We start from the raw sequence: 16,532 nt of genomic DNA, 5'->3' as shown, positions 1-16,532 counted from the left end.
GAGGGGGAGGGGAGGGAGGGGAGCAGAGCTGGGGTGAGGAGGCCCCGCTCCCTCCTGCTCCGGTTTGCTCCCGTTCTGTAATTACAGAAATTACAGAGCCTTGCTTCAGACTGCAATCGCTCCACTTGCCTTTATTTCTTTTTGAAATGCAGAGGTTTAAGGCAGAAAAAAAAAAAATTTAATATGGGGTCTGGCTTCATGCCAAGCCGAAACATAATGGAGTCTTTTGTCCGCTTTGAGGGAAAAATGATCTGCTCGAATGAGGCTTTAGTGAGCATCTGTTGGGTTCCCAAACCCGCGCCAGCTCCTATCAAGGGACAGGAGCCAGCATTTATTGAGCACCTATTGTGTGCCGGGCCACGTCACGGATGCTTTATCAACTGGGTCTCGTGGGTCCCTGCAAATCGAGAGGCGCTTCGCTGGCTGCGCAGATGAGGAAACTGAGGCTGTCAGCCTGCAGCTAGGGTGGAGAAGTCTCATGTGGCTTAGCAATTCCGGGCTTTGCTACTCCAAGTGAGGTTCTCTAAGGGACAGGGACAGCATCCATGTCCCCCAGGGCACCTACCAGGAATGAAGACTCCTAGGTCTGATTGCAGATCTAGAGAATCAGAAGCCGATTTGGAACCAGGTTCTGTAGCAGGCTCTGACTGTGAGATAAGATGACCCAGAGTATTTCCCAGGGCTTGGCCCCTGTCCCTGTGTAAGCACGGGCTGCATATCGGTTTCCTCTCCTGCAAATGTGGACCCTTGAACTTTGCAGAATAGCCCGTGGAATCAGAAGCAAGATGATGTCTGGGAAGGTGCTGGTGAGCCTGGAGAGCCTGGCTCACAGGAAGTGCAGGGGGTGGGGGGAAAGGCAGCTCAGGGGCTTCCATTCAAAGAGCTGAATGGCTGTGCAAGGGCTTTGTGGTAGCAAAACGGTGTGCAAGGCTGGGGGCCAATTAACAGTTAAAGATGGCTGCAATTTACAAATGAAGAAAAAGGCTCAGAGAGGCCTGGCAACTGGCTCAATGTCACACAGCATAAGAATGCCTTAGTCCTTCCAAACTCCCCAATTCCCTGCCCCACTCCCAGTCCACTGCATGTTCTTACTCAAGGGATGGAGGAAAGACTCTCCACAACTCACTGCAAGGCTGGGCTGCCTGGACCCACCGGAGAGGTACCTGCAGACTCAGGTACATTTCTTAGTCTCCTATGCAGGGTGCTTGCTCTTCCTAGCTTCTCACTGTGACTTACAAGTAATTCACATATTTTTCCCCCTCTCAAGGATTTTGTTCCCTTATCCATGAGATCAAGAGGAACCACTTCACACGGCGGCGTGTGAACTTTCTAGCTCCAAGCCCAGCCCAGTAAACACTAAATACACCGAAGCAAAAACGATCATTACTCTCCCATTTTGCAGATGATATGAGCTTCAGAGAGGCCACGCGACCTGCCCAAGGACTTGACCCAGGCCCTCCGACTCACAGTCACCTGCTTTCCTAAGCCTTGGCTTTTGTGAATTCTCTGAAGCCATTAGACTATGTGGCCTTGCGACCTAGCTGAGCCTGCTGGGTGGGACCAAAGTGACAGACCCATGAGCTTGTGGCTCGCCAGGCTCCCCTGCCCGGGGACCAGTGGAGAGGCCGAGGTTCCAGCTCTTCCAATCTGCTTTCAGCTTTTGAGGGCTGTGCAGGGTGGTCACCCCCAAAAGCACAACGATGGAGAAGCTAAGGGTGCCCCCACCCCAACACCCCAGAGCAGAAACAACATCACCTTCTAAATCACAGGATGCCTGCGCCCCATCACCATGGTGGTAACCCCAGGGCTCTGTGTCTCCTGCAGCTGCATCCAGATGAGGATGCCTCGCATTTTCTCAACAACCGGGAAGGAAATGGAAGAGCGCAGAGGACCCAGAGGACGTGAGCTGGACACGCCAACATGCCCGGGCCCTCCCAAAATGCTTCCTATCCATGACTTGATATTATCAATATACCCCCATCTTAGTGATGGGTAAACTGAGGTACAGAGATTAAAGTGGCTTGCCAAAGGTCTCTAAGGGAGAAGATAGGAGCAACAAGACTCAAACCCAGGCAATTAGGCTGCTGTGTATGTGGCTCTGATGTGAGGGCTCTGCAGGCCCCTCACCTTTGATGTGTGCAAGTGGCCCGTCCACGGCAGGAGGGTTTCTCCAGGTCAAACCCTGCAGGAAAATCCCTGCTGCTCTTTTTTGGGGTGTACTGGGTATTGAACCTAGGGGTGCTCAACCACTGAGCCACATCCTCAACCCCCTTTATTTTCTGTTTAGAGACAGGTCTCACTAAATTGCTGAGGCTGGCCTCCAATCTGCAATCCTCCTGCCTCAGCCTTCCAAGACCCCGGGTTTTCAGGCATGCACCACTGCGCCCCTGCGGCTCTCAAGAAAACCAAGAGGCTGCTGGGCATTGGAGCCTCAGAAATATGGCTCCCAAGAGGCTAACTCTCTCTAAGGTTTTGTCAGACGAACCATACGGGTGTCCTAGGAGTCTCTGTGAGGCCACCTGAGATTCTGGCCTGGCAGCCCTTAACGGGCAGTGGAGCTGGAGGTTCTAGTAAGCGTTTCCCAGGAGGCAGCTTGTCCTGGGGGTAATTCTCCCTCCTGGAAACCTCAGCTCTTCTTTAACTGTAGGACTATGCCTTGTAACAGCCAGACCCAGCCCTACAGGCCTATCCGTGGGAAGAGTGCATCTCTAAGGCTAAGCTGGGAAGAGAAAGGGCAGTTAGTTATCTTAAGACCCTAGAGTCCCACAAAGAGGAGTTTGAACCGTCACCTTACACCTTCTTAGCTGTGTGGCCTTAAGTCAGTGCCTTACCCTCTCTGTGCCTTGGTTTCCTTCTGTGGGTGAGCAGAGGAGTCGAACTCTGATCTCTAGCACCCCTTCTGAACTCATCCTCTTTGTCTCGCTCACACCATCCATGGCTTGCTAGCATCTGTGCTGGCCCCCAAGTACCTGCAGTGCCAGGCAGCACCTTACTATGTCATGACAGTTTTCAATCCAATCCAACCTGCCTCCACTGTGCGCCTCCAGCGAGTCACCTCCCACATACTCTCAGGACAGCTGGCAGAGGGGCCCCTGACAAGCACCATCTAAGTTCTTCCCCAGTGCTCAGAGGACAGCAGGTGAGCTGGCCACTCTAACCTGCTAGGCTCCCCTTCAAAATGCTTCCTATCCACTAACCTGCTACTATCAGCACACCCCCATTTTAGTGACGGATAAACTGAGGCACATAATCGGAGCTGGAGAAGCTGCTCTAGAATCCTCACTCCTAGCCACAACCTTACCTACCCGCTTCTGCTCCGTGCCAGGCAGTGGGAATAGGTGCACATGTCTGACGTGTTGAGAGACAGCGAGGATCCAGGTGTGCTTGGCTGCACTCTGGGGTTGATTGAGGGAGCAGGTCTGGAGCTGTAAAGAACTGCGAATGTGGGGGGCAAGGGGGTGCATTCAATCCTGTGATGAGAATGGGAATCGATGACGTCATAAGTTCACCACGTGTTTAGTCGGTTCAGTGCCCTTCACTGCTGGACCGTGGCACTGCCCAGAAGAGGAACCCGGGGGCTGGAAGCCACCTGCCCGCGGTCCCAGATCCACAGGGAGGAAACTTGATTGCAAGCTTCTTGCTCCTCATCGGTTCTTTCCCTGGGGCAGGACGCTGGGGTGATGCCTGTTTGGCAAGGCCACCTGTCAGCTGTGGGGAGATGGAGGCTGGGCGGTGGGATGGGAGGAGGCTGTCGTAACAGAGCTGCAAGCGGGGACAAGGAAGGCTTGGTGGCTCCACATGCCCTGGCTTCCATTCTGACTGCTGTCACAGCAGCTCCCTAGCTATCCAGCCTTGTCTGCACAGACGGGGACTGGGTGTTGCCTAGGCTGGGTGTCCTCCGATGGCAGCTTGCGCAGTGCTAGACGCATGCGCACCTCCCCGAGTTCGGCCCCGGGTGGTCAGCGTGCTGTGGTCTCCAAATCAGGGGTGGGCTGCTAAGTGTTAAACAACAGGCTCTCGGGAAATGCAGCAGAAATTGCAACGGGTGGCCGTCAACTGATTCCCGTGGAGCAAACAGTCCCATCTGAGCTGATTTGAGATGCTACAGTGAGGTCCTAGGGTTGGGAAGGAGATGCGGTCCCTGGCTTCGGATGCGTGTCTTTTTGCGCATTGAGCCGTGATTTTCCGGGAGGATCTGAAGTCGCCTTCCAAGTGGTTTTGTGCTGATCGCTTCCTCTAAGGAAGGCCCTGGAGCACAGACTCCTCCTCAGGTGGCCCTGGGGACCCCGCAGCAGCCCTCCAGGGTGCCAGCCAGGGAGCCCGACTGCCATCCTGGCCATCAGCCTCCTGGGATCAGACGGGAGGGACCTGGAGGTCTCAGGCCAGAGCCAACACCCAGGATGGATCCGGAGGAGAAAGGAGTGGGGAGGGATGGGAGTCAGACGAGGCTGCGCAGTAGGCAGGCCTGGGAGGCGGAGGCCAGGGGAAGAGGATGTGGAGAAGGAAGGCTGGAGGAGGAAAATGAGACCCAGGGAAAGAAAAAGGAAAGAAAGGGAGGAGGGGAAATTGGATGCTTTTCACTTCCTGCCTGCTGCACAATCTTCCTAAGAACCGGAGGAGGCCGGGAGCCCACGTTTTAGCAGCGAGAAATCTGAGGTCGGTAGAAGCAATGACGAGCTGGGATTTGAACCCAGGCTGCAGGGCGCCCTTCTGTTGGTTTTGCCTGGGTTCGTGGGGACCAGCCCCTCAGTCTTTGCCTTCCTTGCAGACAGCTGCCTCTGCCAACCAGCTCAGGCATCTATTGAGGACAAACCCTGTGCTGAGCCTGAGCCCAGCTAGTCCACAGGGGCTCGGGTGGAGGGTCTCTGCCTCTGCGCCCACGAGGTCCTGTTCTGGGTTCCTTCTCCCCTGCCTGCCTTCCGGCTGGTGCCAGCTTCCCAGGGGGCTTAGATTCCTAGGGGATGCCTCGGAGCTCCTGGGGCCAAAAAGGATTCATTCAGATCAGGAAAGAAGAGTGACATAATGACCACCTGGCATTATTCTACCCGGCTCTTCGCCTTGTAAAACACACTTGGTAAGAGTCCCACGGGGCTTTAAGAGCTGTTCAGTCACGTTCAAGATCTGCCTGAAGCACTCCGAAGGGCATTACGATAAAGGCCCTTTAAGGACTCAAGTTTGGGAAAAAAATAAATAATTCCACGAGCCAGGGCTGGTGGAACTAAATGCTGACCTTTAGTAAGTCCCATGCAGAAATGCATGTGGAATGCATGTCACTGAGATGGCCCCCCATGGAGCGTTGTCTCAGCAAGACAGAACAGCACATCAATGACAGGGGCACCCTGGGACAGCTCTTTATTATTATTTTTTAAATTGAATCCAGGGACGCTTTACCCCTGAGCTACATCCCCAGCCCTTTTTATTTATTTATTTTTTAAATTTTGAAACAGGGTCTTGCAAAGTTAATGGAGGCTGATGTCCAACTTGAGATCCTCCTGCCTCAGCCTCCCGAGTCGCTGGGATTAATGGGCTGCACCAACTGCACCCAGAAGCTATGGGCTTCACACCTAGAACCCCATTTCCCCTTCTCACATTCTACAAAGGAACCCCAGGAAGCCCCAGAGATAAACTCCTTGGAACAGCATCACACAAGGTCATGGTTAAGAGCCACCAGGGATCTCAAACCAGCAGCCTTTGGGCTAAATGTGTTCCAGTTGAGTGGCTCTCTGCTTCGAATTTTAAAACGCGAATTTGCATGCTTTGGAGAGGGGCGTGAGCACGTGTTTTCCTGTTCATTCCAAGCCCTGCCATTAAGATCCTTTTGTCCCTGACCTCTCTCCTCTTTTGCATGACCTGCCTGGCCCTTGATGGCCTTCAGTTTGCAATCCTAACATGCCCAGTTGCTGTCTTAGTCACTTAGCAAAGCATTTTCTCTAGAAGTTAGCAGAAGGGCAGGCAAAGGTAGTGTGGCCCCTTCCCTAGGGGCATGTCAAACTCCCAAAGTTTGAGAAGCATACTCGGTGTTACACTTTTAATATTTGGAAAACAACCAGTCCTACTGTTCTTTTCATCAGGGCTCAGATGGATTACAAACACAACGTCTGAGAGAGACACTGCTGTGAAGTGTTTTGCAAGGACGGACGAGGGGGCCGTGAATTTTCAGGGCTGAAGGGTCACATTCCAACATCTGAAATATTTTCCCACAAGACAAAGCTGATTTTAATTTTATAAGACTCAAAGCCATGCCCACTTTTACCAGAGCAGCTGTTGCTGATTTCTTCACTTCGGTTTGAAAAGAAAAAAAATTGTATAGTATGTATCCCGACACTTTTTTCTTTTTTTTATAAAAGCAAAAACACTTATGTGTCAAGAATCAGCTAAACTTGACCAAATTATGCTATATGCAGGCATGAGCAGATCACAACACAGTCCAATTTTATGTATAACTATAATGCACCAATTAAAAAAATAAATGGATTGAAGATCAATAGAGTAGAGGAAGGAGATTGGGAGAGGGAAGAGGGGAGAATACCCTGGGTTAAGATGGAGAAAACTATGCTACATGCATTTATGAATATATCAAAATAAACTCCATTATTATGTATAGCTCCAATGCACTAATTTTTTTTTAATTAAATATAAGGGTTGGGATTGTGGCTCAGTGGCGGACCACTTGCCTCCCATGTGTGAGGCATTGAGTTCAATCCTCAGCACCACATATACATGAATTAAATAAAGGTATTTAAAAAATTAAAGATAAGAAAGGAGGAAAAACAAAGAGACATGAGCAGACAGTTGAATGAGTTTAAGGCAATAAAGAAAAGGAAAGAAAATAAGAGTAAGGTATGGAAAGAAATATAAAGCCAACTTTTATTAATAATACTTAAAATACTGATTTATGTTACACCACAGTTGCTTTTTTGTTAATACTTCCACGGTAAATCACTTAATGTTCAATTAAGTTAAATTGATTCCATTAAACATGATTCTAAATCAGAAAAATTAAAAGAGAGAGAGAATCAACTAAATATTTGGGAAATCAGATTTTGGATGAGCAATTTTTTTTTTTTTTTTTGTACCAGGGATTGAACCCAGGGGCACTTAACCACTGGGCCACATCCTGAGCCCTTTTTATTTTGCATGTTTGAGACAGGGTCTCCCTAAGTTGCTTAGGGCCTCGCTTAGTTGCTGAGGCTTGCTTTGGACTTGGGATCCTTCTGCTTCAGACTTCCGGGCTGCTGGGATTACAGGCATGTGCCAAGGTGGTTGAGCAAATTTTCTTAAATCCCCCAAACAATGAGCAAACCTAGGAATAACCTCCAGTGGAGATGTCAAAGGGTGATTTGAGGTTGCTTTGTCATAAGTTACAATAGGACAGGCAAAAGGAGTCCACCAATCCAATGCCGTGGGACTGTAGGTTAGTCACCTCACCTCTCTGTTTAAAATAGAGGTGATAATATCTACTTTCATGACTGCTATTAGAATTAAATGAAAGAATAAAGAAAGTGGTTAGAACAATACCTGAGACACAGTTAATGCTTGGTACCGTACAGATATTATAATAAATGACCTGACTATCGCTAGCAGTTTTTTTTTTTTCAAGATAGCAGTGGAGAAAAAAGTCCTTGGCAGAATGCCAGCATTATCTTAAACTAGAGGTGGTCCATACAAGGGGATCGTAGAATCTACTGGGAGATGCTGATCAAATCAATTTTTTACAGCAAATCATTCATCCAACAGGATTTCCAAAGTAGACAACGTATACCATGCTGCAATCCCATTTGTTAAAATCCTGATTTATTGTCAATCGTCTTTATTTGTTCGCTGAATGAGTCTCTCTGACCCCTCTCCTGCCTGCATGGGACAGAACTGTCAGGATCTGAGGTCTCTCTCTCTGGCTGATGGCTTTCCACCCTGTCCTCCAACTCCCTAGGAACCACAAAGAACAAAATATCCCTCCGTGTTGGGGGACCCCAGGACAAGTCTGCTATCTCTGGAGCTGGATTTGCTCAGACAGGTTTGTAGAAGCAAACAAAATGGTCGCTTGCATCTAAATCACCAGGCTCCCTGCTCTCTCTACCGCCTTGGAAACAGCCAAATGCCTGGATCCAGAACCCTTTTTCCGCTTCCAAAACGGAATAGACTCCTCTGCCAGCTCGCTTCTTTGCCAGCATGCAAATGAAGCGCTTTGGGGTTTCTTGGGGTGTTAACCCCCTATTCTCTGATCCCCGATGGGGGAGGTAAATGGATTTTGCCAGCTGTGCGGGAAACAGACATAAAGGCCACGGGTGACAGTGTTTATTATCCAAACGGGGTTTGCAGGAGGGGGCCAAATAGATAGAAAAAAAAAAAAAAGACTTCCCCCAAGGTGCACACATTCACACTTTCCAAATGCAAAATATTGATGAATATTTTAGGTGGCAGGGGCTGTTCATTTGTTCCACGGCTACTTCCTGGCGCGTAATGAAGAGTCCTGTTGCAGGACCTGCGTTTGTTTTAGCCACTTCCCCTCTTTCAACCGCACAAATGACAAGCTAATGAAGAGTGGGGAGGGGATCCTTCTCTTAGAACCTCTCCTTGGGTTGAGTGACAGCTGGGATGGGGCAGGGTGCTTCATCTGCCTGCCCTTAGGCATCCTCCCAACCATCCTAAGAGGCGGGTGCTGGTCGGAATCCCGTCTTGCAGAAGAAGACATAGAGGCTCAGAGATGAAGGGACTTGCCCAAGGTCACACACACGGCTTGGGAAGAGGCAGGAAGGGCTGTGACTTTGGCTCCTGAGCTGATATCTCCCAGCTCCCTGGTCACACTGCTGCCCCTTCGTCTTGAGTTAGACTTGTCATTCCTGGCCCAATCAGGATCACCATGAGCACTGTCCTGGAGTCTTTAGAGAGGTCTAGTGGTCCAAGTGATGGGCCTTTGCAGTTGGCCCCTTCTGAGCCCCGGTCCCTCAACCACCCCACCCTGGCACTGGAGAGGCTGGAGGCTCAATGCCAGCTCTGTCTCTTGGTCATGCGACCTGAGTCAAGTCCCCCTCTTCACCTGACTCCACATGTCCAGGAAGTGCAGAGAAGCTCCCCTCTCCCAGGAGGCTGGAGGAAGGAAGGAGCTAGATAAGGCGGGTCTCCCTGCGGCCCTCCCTCCCCTGACATCCCGCACTCCCGTCTTGCAGAACCTCAAATCCTAGACACAATCCCCCCTCTCTCTCTCTCTTTCTCTCTCGCTCCACCGGCTCCCAAATCAGCATTCAACACACATCACTCTCCTTGTGCAATGCCATTATCTCCCGAGGACACAGGCTCCGTTGTCACGGCAACCGAGTCCTTCCACCAACTCTATTTAATAATTTCTCAACAGTGGAGCTGGGCCGGCTTGGGGCAGGGGAAAAGCACGGGCCAGGGGGACAGGCTCCAGGTCCTAGCACCTGCGGGGCCTGGGACTCCTTGCTAGGCCTTAGTTTACCCATCTGTAACACGGGTGTTTTGCAATGGGTGGGTTCTGTGGCTCTCAGGCTTAAAACAATATATATTTAAAAAAAAATCCTGGGCTGGGGATATGGCTCAAGTAGTAGCTTGCTCGCCTGGCATGCGTGAGGCATTGGGTTCGATCCTCAGCACCACATAAAAATAAAAAATAAAATAAAGATATTGTGTCCACCTAAAAAATAAATATTAAAAAAAAAATCCTGAGAAACAGCTTCCTAGTTCCAGGAAGAAGCAGCAAGAGACCTGAGCTACTGGAGATGGGTGGGAGATGTGAATGGGATTTAAATCCACAGGAAGAGCTGGAAGCTGCCTTTGGTCATGGACCTCTCCTTGTGCTTAGATCGTCTCCACAATGCCACTTTTAGATGTTTATGTGATCACTTTGATCCTCCAGGATCAGGGCTGGGATTGGTTAGCAGATGTAGTCTTGCCCAAATCCAGGCCAGCCCATTCTTCAGATATGCAGACTGAGGCTCAGAGAGGGATCTGCCTGGGCTCATGGCAAATCCAGCTCTTCCTCAGAACCTACAGGGATGCTTTCTACAAAGGCCAACTTGCACATTCCTAGGGAAGAGGCCCCCTGCCCTGTCCCTTTGCCCGCTCAGTCTATAGCTCATCTTGCTGTGGCCCCCACCTGTGTAGCCTCTGGCTGTTACTTAAGGAAACAAGCCGTCAATCAAAAGTGAGAGGGAAGTACCTATTCTGTGCCCTTCTCTATGCTGGGGACCTGAAAAGTCCACAGGTACTGTCTTCCTGGTCTTGGCTGGGAGCAGCTCTTTACAGGACAGAAACAATGCCAGGTTTATTACCTTCATGTTCCCCAGGAGAGCCTGCCAAACAGTAGGCGGCTCACAATTTTATTGGGTCCAGTTGTTTGCCCACATCTGCCCCTGAAGATAACTCATCTAGCCTTCTGAGGGGCGTCTAAAAAAAAACTCTGGACGCTGCCAAGGGTTGATGTCCACAGAAAAGTTGAAGACCTGGAGCTGAGGAAGGCCCCTCAGCTTTGTGACTCCTGTCTGGCTCCAAGGCCGGGGAGGGGGCTGTTCTGTCCTGGCCCTGGGCTGATGGCAGCCCAGCCATGCTATTGAACTCCTCCTGGGTTGGAGTTTTCATTGAATACCCGCGGCATAATTAACAGTGCAGCATCTGCTCTGTCATTAGTAGCATTCGCTGCCATTTGGAGAAAGGGTTCTTATCTTCCCCAGTCATTAGTCTCGGAGACTATTATGGTGAAAATGGAGGAGGAGAGGAGGAAGTGGGGTGTGTCGCATCCCTCCCCCCAAATCCTACTTGGAGCGTTGGCATTGAGATGCACGGGGAGCAGCAGATTGTCCCATCTGACAGCCCCAACCTCTTGGCTTTAGAGACCAAGAACCTGCCCACGGTCCCCTATGGACAAGAAGCCAGGCAGGAGGGGGACTCTCCCACCTCTTTCTCAGGACTGTGAGCTTTGGCCTCCAGGTCCCGCAGATGGGGATCTCAGCACCAGCTCTGCTTTGTGTTAAAACCTTGGGCAACCCCTTGAGCTCCCGGAGCCTCAGTTTCCTTATTGATGATCCTGGGGCAATGCTTGATAGAGCTGGGCTCAGCACCTGGGTCACAGTTCAACACCGAAGGAGGTCCATATCTCTGCACAGCCCTGTGGACGCAGCAACCTGTTAAAAATGTCTCTGTCATGCATGCATGCCTTTAAATGGCATCTTTACAGACTATGCTTCAGTATGACTATTTCTTTTCCTTCTCTGAGTTACACTTAAAAAAAAAAAAGATACTGGGGATTGAATCCAGGGGGCATATAACTGCTGAGACTCATCCCCAGCCCTTTTTAATTTTTTAAATTTAGAGATAGGGTCTTGCTGAATTGCTTAAGGCCTCGATAAGTTGCAGGGGCTGGCTTTGAACTCATGATCCTCCTACCTCAGCCTCCTAAGCCGCTGGGATTACAGGCATGTGCCACCACACCCAGCCATAGGAGGGTTCCTGATCTCAAGATTTAGAAACATCCAACCTAGGGACTTAGTTGGCCAAAGCCCTACAGTCAGCTAAGGCAGAAGACAAAGTGCAACAGCAGGATTGGAGCGTAGACAGCACCGGGAAGCTGGGGTTTTTCTGGCTTTGGTCACTTGTGTATTGTTTTAACTTAGCCTGGGTCCTTGCATGGTAAAGTCGGGAACAGAGATGGCAATTGCAAAGAAAAAAGTCCCTCATCTTCCTGGGTCTCCCTGCACAGTTATGACGACTCAGTGTTTCTTGGAAGGGTGAATGGGGGGAACAGTACCCAGGGGTTGGCATCAGCAAGATGCATCAGAACTTAGGTGCTATCTGGGGTGAGTGTCTTCACTGCCCTTAGCTTTAGGGTCCTCTGGCAGCTGGAGAGGATGTAGCACTCCTCCTAGCAGCATCCTCAGCATCAGTGAAGTAATAACCACAAGTCCCAACCCAGGGGGCGGGGGCCCAGTGAGTGCTCCAGACTCAATGATCCATCCGGGCCACTGGGCAAGTTCTCGCTTCACCTTGCAGGAAGAAGGTGTGACACACCCTTCCTCTGCACCCCAGAGAAAAGCTCCTAAATCTCCTGATAGGGTCACAATCTTTACCATGACAGTAGTCCAAATGCAGAGGGGAGTGAGGAGGTGTCTGGGCTGGGCTGTTTGCATCTGGCTTCTGCGCTGGGTCCCAAACAACCCCGAGGCCCACACAAGAACACTTTCCCACACCCTTCCGGGTGACCAACACTTTCAGGTCCTTCTACACACGCTCACGGGGCCCTGATGTTTGTTTTCACCTGAATTCTTTCAGATAAACATGCTTGCGTGCATGCAGGTATGTCTGAGAGCACCCAACCCCCCTTTCCCTGACAAAGTCTGGCTACGGCTGGGGGCACCCTGACCAAATGATCACACTTTGAACCCCAAAATCTGGGAATGACCAAGGAGATATTCTTCTCTGGCCAGAGCTCAGATAAGCCTCCAACAAGATGCAAACCTCAGGGCTGTGCCTTGCTGTGCCATCCAGCAAGTCTCAGTCCCTTCCTACCAGAATCAGGCTCTTCTGGGCTCCGTCTAGTGGGGATACCTGGTGAACTTCGATTTGGGTGTGGTAAAGGTGATTCCCATTGGCTGGGAAACCAGGGAACGGAGATGAAGTTTCGGGGTTCTCAGTCTCAATTTCCCCATCCAAAAGATGGGAATAAGAATAATGATGATAATAACTTCACTGGGAGCTCCCAGGGCTGTAGCAAGCTTTGACTGCGAAAATGTTTTGAAAACTATGAAATTCTGCCTAATTTTTAAGTTCCAAAGGGAATTCATTTGGGTCAAGGTCATTCTGATTTGGGCTTATGAGAAAACTAGCTTTAACAGAGTCTTTCCTTATTTGACAGAGGATTCTTCTCTGGAATCTCAAGGATCATCCCCCTGCACACGCACACACACGGTACTTCACAGAAGATAAAAAGATAGAGCATTTGCAAAAGCTTTTTTTTTTTTTTTCTTCAAACTGTAAAGTGCCATTCTCATGCCCGAGAGCAGCATGGTGGTCACTAAGTCCCAGCAAAACTGTAATACTGACACCAAAGGTCTCCACTCACCTCCTTGTGCCCTCTCTGCACAGATCTTCTTTGTCAAACAATAAGGCCACGAAAGCAACCTGCTGTCGATATCTCTTTCAGGGCATCTTTGACCTTGAGTGTCCCTCTGGCCAGGTCTGTGTTATCTCAAGACCTGGCATAAGACACAGATCGCGCAGACACCAGGCAGCCGACAGGTGGGGAGAGCTGCAGGTCACTGTCCCAGGCAGCCACGAGAACTCCTGCCTCCCCCACCCGGGCTTGTGTGCCAGATCGCATCCGGCCCCAGAAGCTGGGGGGCCCCCTCTTCACAGCTGAGAAGGCTCTGGCACCCTAATGTGGTCCGTTCCACCTAGCTGCGCATCCCCTGCTTCCAGAGTGCCACAGCCAATCACTCTGCAAGACCTGGCCTCCTTGTAATTTCCAATTTGTGAGAAATATAAAAATAGAAGGCCATTTGCTGCAGGCAGCTCGCATCAAATCGGATGCCACTTTTTGTGTCATGTCAGATCATGGTAAACGGAGCTGATGGCTTCGTCAGGCAGCTCCGGGTGGCTTCCCAAGCAGTGGGACGGTGGGGACAAGTTAGGAGGCACCCGGAGAGTCAGGGAAAGGTAGCTGGGTGCGGAACATCAACGCCAGCTTTAAATGGATTTTAAGTCTAGGTCACAAATATGTTGTAACAGGCTGGACACTTGGGTTCAAACCCAGTTCTGCAACTTAGCAGCTGAGGGACTTTGGGCTCAAGTTTAATCTCTCTGTTCCTCAGCTTTCCCTGTTAACAAACAGTAGCTATCATGCCACCCGGTGTCCCTGAGCTGTGGCTCAATTGACAGCGCAAATGGAGAAGTGCTTTGTAAACGGTGTAGTTCCTTAAATGGGGGAGCTGCGGTCACTGCCAAGGGAGCGATACCAGTGGCCTTCCTGTGGCAGGAATCTAACATGGGATTTACCACGGAGGTGAGGCTCCATGCCATTGACTAGCCTAGCGATCCAGTACCAAGTGCCTTCACTGATCCTGCCTGTCACTATCTTTATCTCTACAGGGACAATGATACTCTGGACTTCACGGGGTCTTCAGAAAATTACCTGCAGCCATATAAGTAAAGCACACAGCACATTCCCTGGCATATCGTCAACCTGCAAGAACTGACAATTATTAGCGTAATTGACAATATTATCATTGCAATGATATTGAGTGGGTATTTTTTTTTCCTGTTTGTGTCTGAATCCTAGCTCTGTGCCAAAATGTCACAGCTTGCGTTCACACCTACAGCCTATGCCAGGAATCGCTTATCTCTGCTATTAGCTGGCTTCCCACTGATGCCACGTCCCCCTCCCACGGGTTCCAAAGGTCTTCAGCTGGGTAGGATATAGAAGAAGGTGTTGGATGTTCAGCAAGCTCACAGAGACATATTTCCTGGGAAGTCCTATTTTGGGGTTCACATCTGAACTCTCAGCCTTTTCCCTTCCCCTCCATCTCCCTTCAGAGAAGGGGGCAAAGCTGGCGAAAAGGACCACTTAGGTGGTGCCAAGCGATCTCAACATCTGTGGGGGCAGCGGAGGTAGGGGATGAGCTTTACAAATGGAGTCGATTCAAGGTTGTTTCCCTTTTAGCAGGGGCTGCACCCTGCCTACCATTCTCCCCTCGCAGAGATGCCCCAGCAACATGGCATGGTTAATTTCAGCTCCAGCCTGAGCAAAGACGGGTCTGCTGCCACTCACATTGGGGAGCGGGGGGGATCTTGCTGGATTTGGGGCTCTTGCTGGATTTGGCATCAGGGATCTAACGGAGGGAGAGGGGTGCTGTGCTGATGGAGTGTGGGGTCCAGGGAAAGCTGAACACACCCTGGGGCAGGCAACAGGGACGGGTTCGGGCACCGTTCTTACTCCCAAGGATAGGGTGGGGGCCTGGATTTCAAGATTCGAGAGGCTGGAAGTGTCAGGCAAGGCTGAATTTGAATTTGCTGGGGTTGCACTCTGCCTATGAGCCATACACAAGCAAAAGAGGGGAAAGAGAAGACATCTCCAAATTCCAACTGGCTTGGGACGTCTCTATCTTAGCTGCTAAGCTCACAGCCAAGCCTAGGAACAGTGTCTTTATGTGATGGCAAGAAGCCACCCGAAATTTGTGATTTACTTAGTGTTGCTCTTAGCATATCATATGCTGGGAAGGTAGAGGAACGTCTATTGCTCATATAGCACTCAGAGAGCAGGTCCAAGGCGACTCACTGTCAACCTTTAAATTCTGTCCTCAATAACCATCCCCCTACCCACTACCTCACTTCATGAATGTGAAAACAGAGGCTCAGAGACCCTCAATAAGGCAAAGTTGGCTTGGGAATGACAAGAACAGAGTCCAGATCCCTGTCCTGCCTCCTCCCAGCTATGTGACCTTGGACAAATCTCTTTCCCTCTCTGTCTCCAAGTTGCCTTGCCTCTGAAGTATGTATTAGAGAATATCCATTGAACAAGGTTATTGTAAGGATTATAAATCTGGTACACTGAAAGATTCCAGCACTTCATTCCTTCCCGTCAACAGGGACTAGAACTTAGCCAAGGTCACGGGCCGGGAAATGGCAGTGCCCGTGCTCAAAGCAAACCCTCCTACGGAGCTCATTCACTCCTGGCTGTGGACTTGGAGGTGACATTTGATTGCCTTCCTGGCCTAATAAGACAGGTAGGTTTTGTAGGTTCTATCACCTTTCATCCAGGCAGACTTCATTCTAAGACATTTATTGAGTTCCTGCTGTGTGCTGGGCCATGCGTAAATAAATTCACATCCTTGAAGCTCCTGGGTCGCTAGCCATGTAAAATCCAGGGCAGACAGAAGATACACAGCTACTGTGCATCTTTCAGCTTTGATGAACTTGGTTTTGCCTGGTCTTTATCTTCTCGGTTGCCTACTCCCTGGCCTTGAGACCCTCTCTCCTAGCCCCATCCAAGTCCCTGGGGACCCACTTCTCACCAAGCCTAGAGCCCTGAAATAAAGGGTCTCACATCAGGAGAGATGGTTCCCCTTTCATGTCACATAGGGGCTGTCCCTATCCCTATCCTGTGCAGCTCTTAGGGAACCCCACTCTTCGGATGCTCTACTAGACAGGCCCAGCTGTGTCTCCCTGCCTGGGACTCACTGTTTGTCCTCTAAGGACTGGCCACTGAGCCAGCACTTGGCTGGAGACAGAGCGCTTTCTTTGTTTGCAGCCTGCCTGACGATTTATTTCTGAGACTCAAGAGAGGCTCAGCCATTTTGGCCTGGCTGCTCTGGGAAAAGCCCCTCCCACTCCCTAGGGGCTCACACCTCTGAAGGGCCACTTTGGAGGGTCTGAGGATGCTCTCATGAAGACCTGAGAGGGCAGGCTCAACCCTTCCCACAGTAAGTGCTCCAGAGAGAAAGAGAGGGCTTGCAATACAGGATAGTTCCCACTCGCCTTCTTTGTTTTGGAATTTGGAACTTGAGGTAGACTTTTCAGGTTTCCTT

The 16,532-nt window shown here is 50.4% G+C and overlaps 1 protein-coding gene across 2 annotated transcripts in view; it reads right to left on the bottom strand.

Moving 5' to 3' along the window:
- Slc6a1 (solute carrier family 6 member 1) overlaps window positions 1–13,436 on the bottom strand; it is a 39,378-nt gene extending 25,942 nt beyond the window's left edge. The window contains exon 1 of one of the 2 annotated variants that reach the window (XM_048787114.1): window positions 13,073–13,436. The gene's annotated coding sequence lies outside the window, so the exon portion shown is untranslated. The remainder of the gene's footprint in view (window positions 1–13,072) is intronic. The other variant, XM_015495126.2, reaches the window with a different exon arrangement.
- Between the last annotated feature and the right edge of the window lie 3,096 nt (window positions 13,437–16,532).

This window comes from Marmota marmota, unplaced genomic scaffold (genome assembly GCF_001458135.2).
Source record: "Marmota marmota marmota unplaced genomic scaffold, marMar, whole genome shotgun sequence".
Classification (NCBI taxonomy): Eukaryota; Metazoa; Chordata; class Mammalia; order Rodentia; family Sciuridae; genus Marmota; species Marmota marmota.
This window is presented reverse-complemented; position numbering and strand designations above follow the sequence as displayed.